This window comes from Orycteropus afer, unplaced genomic scaffold, assembly GCF_000298275.1.
Source record: "Orycteropus afer afer isolate SDZICR_OR568_19922 unplaced genomic scaffold, OryAfe1.0 scaffold00167, whole genome shotgun sequence".
Lineage (NCBI taxonomy): Eukaryota > Metazoa > Chordata > Mammalia > Tubulidentata > Orycteropodidae > Orycteropus > Orycteropus afer.
The window spans coordinates 6,123,675-6,130,113 of record NW_006921754.1 but is presented as its reverse complement, the minus strand read 5'-3'; the positions used below and the strand labels follow the sequence as shown (position 1 = coordinate 6,130,113).

General features: G+C 36.5%; 1 protein-coding gene across 1 annotated transcript in view; it reads left to right on the top strand.

The window, feature by feature from the left end:
* The window catches only part of PTPRK (protein tyrosine phosphatase receptor type K), an 867,169-nt gene that overhangs the window by 458,456 nt on the left and 402,274 nt on the right, over positions 1 to 6,439 (top strand). The gene's annotated exons all lie outside the window — the stretch shown is intronic.

Below are 6,439 nucleotides of genomic sequence, written 5' to 3'. Positions count from 1 at the left end.
AATTCTTCTAGGGTTTTGTCTTGTGTTTTCCTTGGTCTGTCTCTCAATCCTTTGAAGATACCTAAATATAATTCTTTTGAATTTCGTATCAGGGAGTTCCAATGCTGTGTCTTCCTCAGGGATATGTTTTGGGTCTATATCCTGGTCCCTTGTTTGTCCTGCTTTATCTTGCTTCTTTGTGTGGACTGTGATGCTCTGTTGTCTCTGAGGCATTGTGATGTTTCTGTGTTTACATTATATGTTGTCATGACTTGCCCCCAATTTTCTTTTTCTTTTTGTTTGTATGTTATCTCTACAGGCAGGGAACTGTGCTGTGCTCCTCTATTCACTAGTTGACAGCACTTATACATTCACCACCTGTTTCCTGTCCTTTGTCAGCCTCTTGTATGTCCTTGCTGGCCCTGGCAAACAGAGCCTGTTCTTAGGTCCCTGGAATTTGAATGAGGATGCTATCACTTTAAAATTCAAAATGCTTTCCACTTGTAAACATTAAAAATGGCTGCATCCTCGTTCACTTTAAATATCCAAAATGGCGCCACTTGTAAACATTTAAAATGGCTGAGCCCTCGGTAACTTTAAATATCCAAAATAGCTGCCACAAGTAAACAATAAAAATGGCGGTGCCCTCCAGACGGAAGAAAGTCCACAGCTCAGGTTGTCTCCCTCCTTGCTGTTTCCCTTCCTAGTCATAGGCCACTAGAGCAGTTGTCCCTGCTGCCCTTGGTGACTGTGACTGATCTCTAGGTCAATTCTCAGGTCCCAACACCACTTGAAAATATTCAGGCTGTTGGTCTAGTCAGAGTAGCTGACAGTCTGCAGCTCCAACCATCTCTGTATTCAATTTTCGTTCAGATTTTTCCACTAGTTGGTGCCTAATTCACTTCTGTGTAGTTCTTTCAAAGCTCAGGGTTCCAGGATTATCTTTGGTATGTCTGTCACTTGGTTTTTCTTTTCTTTGTTGAAGAGGGTCTGTGTCACTTGTCTGCCTATTCCTCCATCTTACTGGAGGTCCTAGTTTCTCTGCATCCTTGCCAAGACTTGTTACTTATTTTTATTTTATTCTATTGATTATTATGTGGGAGTTCTGGTAGCATAGTGCCCAAGGTATTTGACTGCTAATAAGAAGGCTGGCAGTTCAAACCCACCAGCCACTCCCCAGAAGGAAGGTTGGGCAATCTACTTCTTATGCCTATCTTTTGGTTTGGCTGGAAGCCACAGGTGTGGGTTCAATTCCAGACCTGAAGGGCAGTTAGGGACTCCTTGAAACTTATTTAATAGCCAGTCATTGAGTTTGTTTTCTTATTGTCCATCTTGAAACTGATTTGTCTGTTAGAATTATTTCTTTACTTTTCCCCCCCTTTTTGCCTTCATAAATGCTATATATTTTATCCTAAATAGGGATGAAGGATCAGGATACATTCCAGTTCTTTTTGTTTGTTTTTAACCTTTAATATAAGTTTGTCAGGACAATTTGAATTTTATGGCCAGTTGAACCCCTGAATGTCCCTGTTAACACTGAACATAATTAATCCCTGGGAAAGCTATTGGTGTCTTCAGCCCTGAATGCTTCTATACATTGTGGCTCACAGTCATAGAGGGATGTTAAATGTGTTTGCTGTACTTCCCAGATTTTTGTAACCTGCTCTAGCCTTAAACTGACAGCCTAATATTTCATTCTAATTTTGCCTCTTTATATTTGTCAAAATAATAGTGATTTTTCTGTATATATGCTGGTTTACAATAATTCTGCTCCATTTATGAGGCCTTGTTATATTGATTAGCTAAATCACTCTTCTCGGTCCTGCTTCTCTTCAAAATCTAGGTTTACTCTAGTTCATTGCATAATATTCTTCCCTTATGGCTTCGTATAGGAGCTCTGGTGGTGTAGTACCTACGGCATTTGAGTGCTAACCAGAGGGCTTGCGGTTCAAATCCACCAGTCACTCTTTGGAAAGAAGACTGGGCGATCTACTTCTGTAGTGATGCTGCCTCGGAAACCCAAGGTGGGGTCATAATTAGTCATATCTGACTTGACAGCAGTGAGTGTGGGTTTTTTATTTTATTTTATTTTTTTGGTTTTATGGCTTCTTGTAAAGAATTTTGCTCATAGGTTTCAAACTAAAATCACTGACCCTGTATCATGGATTAATGCTTCTCTTTTGTCTTCTTACATTGTGGATATGTATGTACGTTATAGAAGCTCTGGTGGTGTAGTGTCTAAGGCCTTTGACTGCTAACCAGAAGACTCTTGGTTCAAACCCACCAGCCACTCATTGAAGGAAGGATGGGCAATACACTTCCATAGTGATATTACTTCGGAAACCTAAGGAGGGGTTGCTATGAGTCAGATCCAACTCAATGGCAGTGGTTGCGTTGTTTTCTGTTTATGTACGTTATAATGACCATCAGAAGGCTTAATCATCATTAGTTTTTAGGATTATTAGGTTCCAAGGTCTTTTGGGTTGGCCTTTTGAGCCTTTCTACCATACAAAGTTCAATGCCTTAAAAATATAGTGTATTTTTTCCTTCTTTAATAATTTATAAACTCTGTACTTGATGTCTACAAAATACATAATTGATTATAAATAAATAATGTGTTAATTATACCTTACCTTCCTTATCTAACCCTGGAGCAAGGCTATGAAAGCCTGGCAGTCATAGAAGCTCAAGGTTGTTATCTGTAACTAACAATTACTACTTTTTCTGTATAAGAATAAAGCACTCTCCTACTGTTTGTTTTACTGTATGTCTTAAAAGTGTCATATCAAGGACATGATATTGAGCTCTGGTGATCAGTACTACAACATGGCGATTCATAGTAGGCTAGATTCTTCTCAAAATGAAAGATCATTAAAAGATGAACTATTTATAAAATCATTATATTTGAACATAAAATGTAGAATAGAAACCCGCACAGAAATAACATTTTGACTCAGTTTTTATAAGGACAAGTCAAGGGAAATATTTTCCCAACCATCCCAGAGTCTCTTTCCATGTGTCCCATCCCAGTCACAACCATCGCCCTGCCCCTACAAATAACCATTATCATGACATTTAGCGCTTGTGTCCCCTGCTCAATATGTACATCCCTAGACGCTATAGTTTTGTCTTGCATATTTTCTAAAAATATTTAAGTCTCTTTTCATCTGTAGGTTTGTCCACCATCTCTTTCTTTGCCTCACAGTTTATCTGGTGAAGAGCCCACAGTGTTTGATTTAGAGGTTTTCATTGTCTGGGTTTTTCTGATTGCATGCTAATGGTCCTTTGGTTCAACATGTTCCTCTTTCCTCTGTATTTCCTGCCATTTGGCAGACAATTCCAGAGTTAGAGTTGATTCTCTGGCAGCACTCGAGGTGGTGCTTGGTACAGTTATGGAAGGCACGAAATGTTTCATCTCTCTTTTTGTAATATTGGCAGCCATTGGGGATTAATGCTTATATTCATTCCTGGAGTTTGAAAATTGTGTTATTCTAATTCTCTTATTTCTTTTTATTTGTTTTGTTGGCAAAGAGATCCTTCCCTTCACATACTGTTTGGTTACCTAGTGATATAGTTTATTAAGGAAAGGGAGTGTAGATGTTCAAATCTTTGATTTATTTACTAGTTTTCAATATAATGAGTTGATTTCCTGGTGTCCTCCAAAGGTAACTGTTACTTTTTTTTGATGATTTCCTTAATGTCTGGTATAATAAAATGTTCCAGGGTCATCTTGGACATTTTCTCATTCAGACCTGCAATGAGTCATTTCTCCATGATCCCTGGTTTGTGTTAATGAGAAATTGTATTTCAAGAGCTATATAATTGTGCATGGGAGGTAGGGGGATGCTCATTGTTGGATTTTATTCAATGATCAGAGCTACAAAATACATACATATATTTAAAGCATCAGTGATACTGCCTCAGAAATCCAAGGAGGGGTCACTACGAGTGGGGGTCAACTCGATGGCATGTAACAACAACAGCAACAGCAATGGACTGGTACTTGGCTTTAATAATCGCAGTAATTATAATGGTTTAAGCCCATTAAATAGGTTTAAATCCATAACTTCATAATGATATTTTTTAAAAATAATTAGTCACATTTGGAGGATGATAGGGAACCAACTCATTTTATTGAAACTGGTTATCTTGTTTTTGAGGTGTATTGTTATTATCAATTTACAGCATTCTTTCATGTTATGAATCATTTTCTTCATGTGAATCTAATAAATTATTGTATCGTCTCTGCCAGGAATAATTCTGTCTTCTCACACTCTCTCTGCATGGCTCCTCATATCAGGGGCCTTCTCCCAGCGTTGCCAAGGCCCCTGGGCTTCTCAGGTCCAAACTCCTTTTCCTGGTATAATATCTGACTTTATTTTCTTTTCTTATATGCAGTTACTAATTCTAATTCTAGTTATTTGCCATTCCCAGTACATTTTGATCCTTTTCTATATCAGAATGATAATATTTACCACCTTTCTCTTCTTCTTTGTCATATAACAACTATCTTCTTCAAAACTGTGCTCAGAAGTAAACTTAGATAATGTTCTTATGAATGCCATGTATAGCACTTTGCAAGGCTAGCTATGAAAATAGTGTGATGAATTCTAATGGATCAGCCTCCTGCTTAAGAACCTACTTCCAGCTTTGTCCTGGGATTGAAACTTGAAAATTTGAGGACAAACTCAAGGTTGAAAGAACGCAGAAGTGCAAAACTAATATGTAATGTTAATTTAGAAACAGGATTAATTATCCTTCTATTTACAAATGTTGATAAGAGACTATTAGGCCAGTGCATTCCAAAGGAAGCTACAAGCCCTATGTGGCTATTGAACAGAATAAAAATATATGTGATATATAAGTATTTCATATATATTTATATATAATAGTTTTGGTCGCTTACAATGTGTGATACCTTTACTGAGAGTGTTGTACAATTATAAAGGTCATACAGAGAATATTAAACACATGATCACAGTGTTTCAAATATGAAGAAGATGAAAATACTTTCTGTAATTTTATTATTACTTTTTAAAAATATTTATTTGTGCTAGAGTCCCTGTGTACTGCAAACTGGTAACTCATGTGGCTGCGATCTAAAAGTCTGGACATTCAGGTCCAGTAAGAGGCTTCTTACAAGAAAGCCTGGTGATCTACGTCTAACAAATGAGCCATTGGAGGTTGGGAGGTGCATAGATCTGCTCTGGCACCTAGGCTCACTGGGAGTTGGCGTCAGCTTGACAAGAACTTTAGGTTTTTAATATATTCATACCAGAAAGGGAATAAAAAGCATTTAAACTTAAAGTAATAACTGATTACCAAAGGATAACATTGATAAAATGATAGGATTTTGATCATGGTGTTAGTGTATTGTTTTGTTTTGTTTTACCTTTTTCTTTAACTTTTTAAAAATACACAAAGTATAAAAAAATATATTTCCATTTTTCTTTAAATGTCTATTAGAGTAACATTGAACAAAAGCACAATTAAATGGAAGATTCTAATTGTTGTTTTACAGTGAGAACAAATGCTCAATCCTGAAGGAAACGAAATGTTGATAAAGACAATATATTTCCTTTCAATGTAATTTAATATAGTTTAAAATGAATAATACCCTTTGTTTAGAAGTTTAATAAGATGCCATGTTTTTGGCTATTTACCAGTATCCTTAAAATATGCATTCACTGCTGACTAAATTATTTCTTCTCAAAATATATCCTCAAGAAAGAATATATATAGCTAAACATAAATACACATCTATTCATTCTATTGTTTATAAAGCAAAATATTAGAAACAATTTAGAAGTTCTGTACTAAGGAATTATTTTTCAGATTTAAACCAAATTCATTGTCATTGAGTTGGTTCTAATGCTTAGTCACCCTATAAGACAGAGTAGAACTGCCCCATAGGATTAGCTAGGCTGAAATCTTTGTAGAACCTGACTGCCATTGCCTAGGAAGTGGCTGGTGGGTTTGAACCATTAACTTTTTGTTAGCAGCCAAGTACTTTAAGCACTGTACTACCAGGCTTCCTTTAACTCTGTATTGGTTTATTTAAATATTAGTATGAAGGCGTTGGGAGTCTCTGGGTGCTGCATACTTGTTAAATGCTGAGCTGGTAACTGAAAGGTGCCAGGTTTAAGTCCACCCAGAGGCACCTCAGAAGAAAGTCTTGGCAATCTACTTCCACAAAGTCCACCATTGGCACACTCTGTGTTGTGCAGTTCTCCTCTGACACACATGGGCTCACTACAAGTCTTAACAGTATCTGGTTGTAGTTGCATTAACATTTTATTATTGGAAAAGGTACAATTATGAATAAATGTTCATAGGTATGCTACACAAGATAAAATAAGTTTCAAAACAATATGTTCACAATGATTTCATTTTGGTTAAAATAGGAAAAAAAAAGATCTATGAGAATATATAGAGACAACTACTACAAGGCCACAAGGGA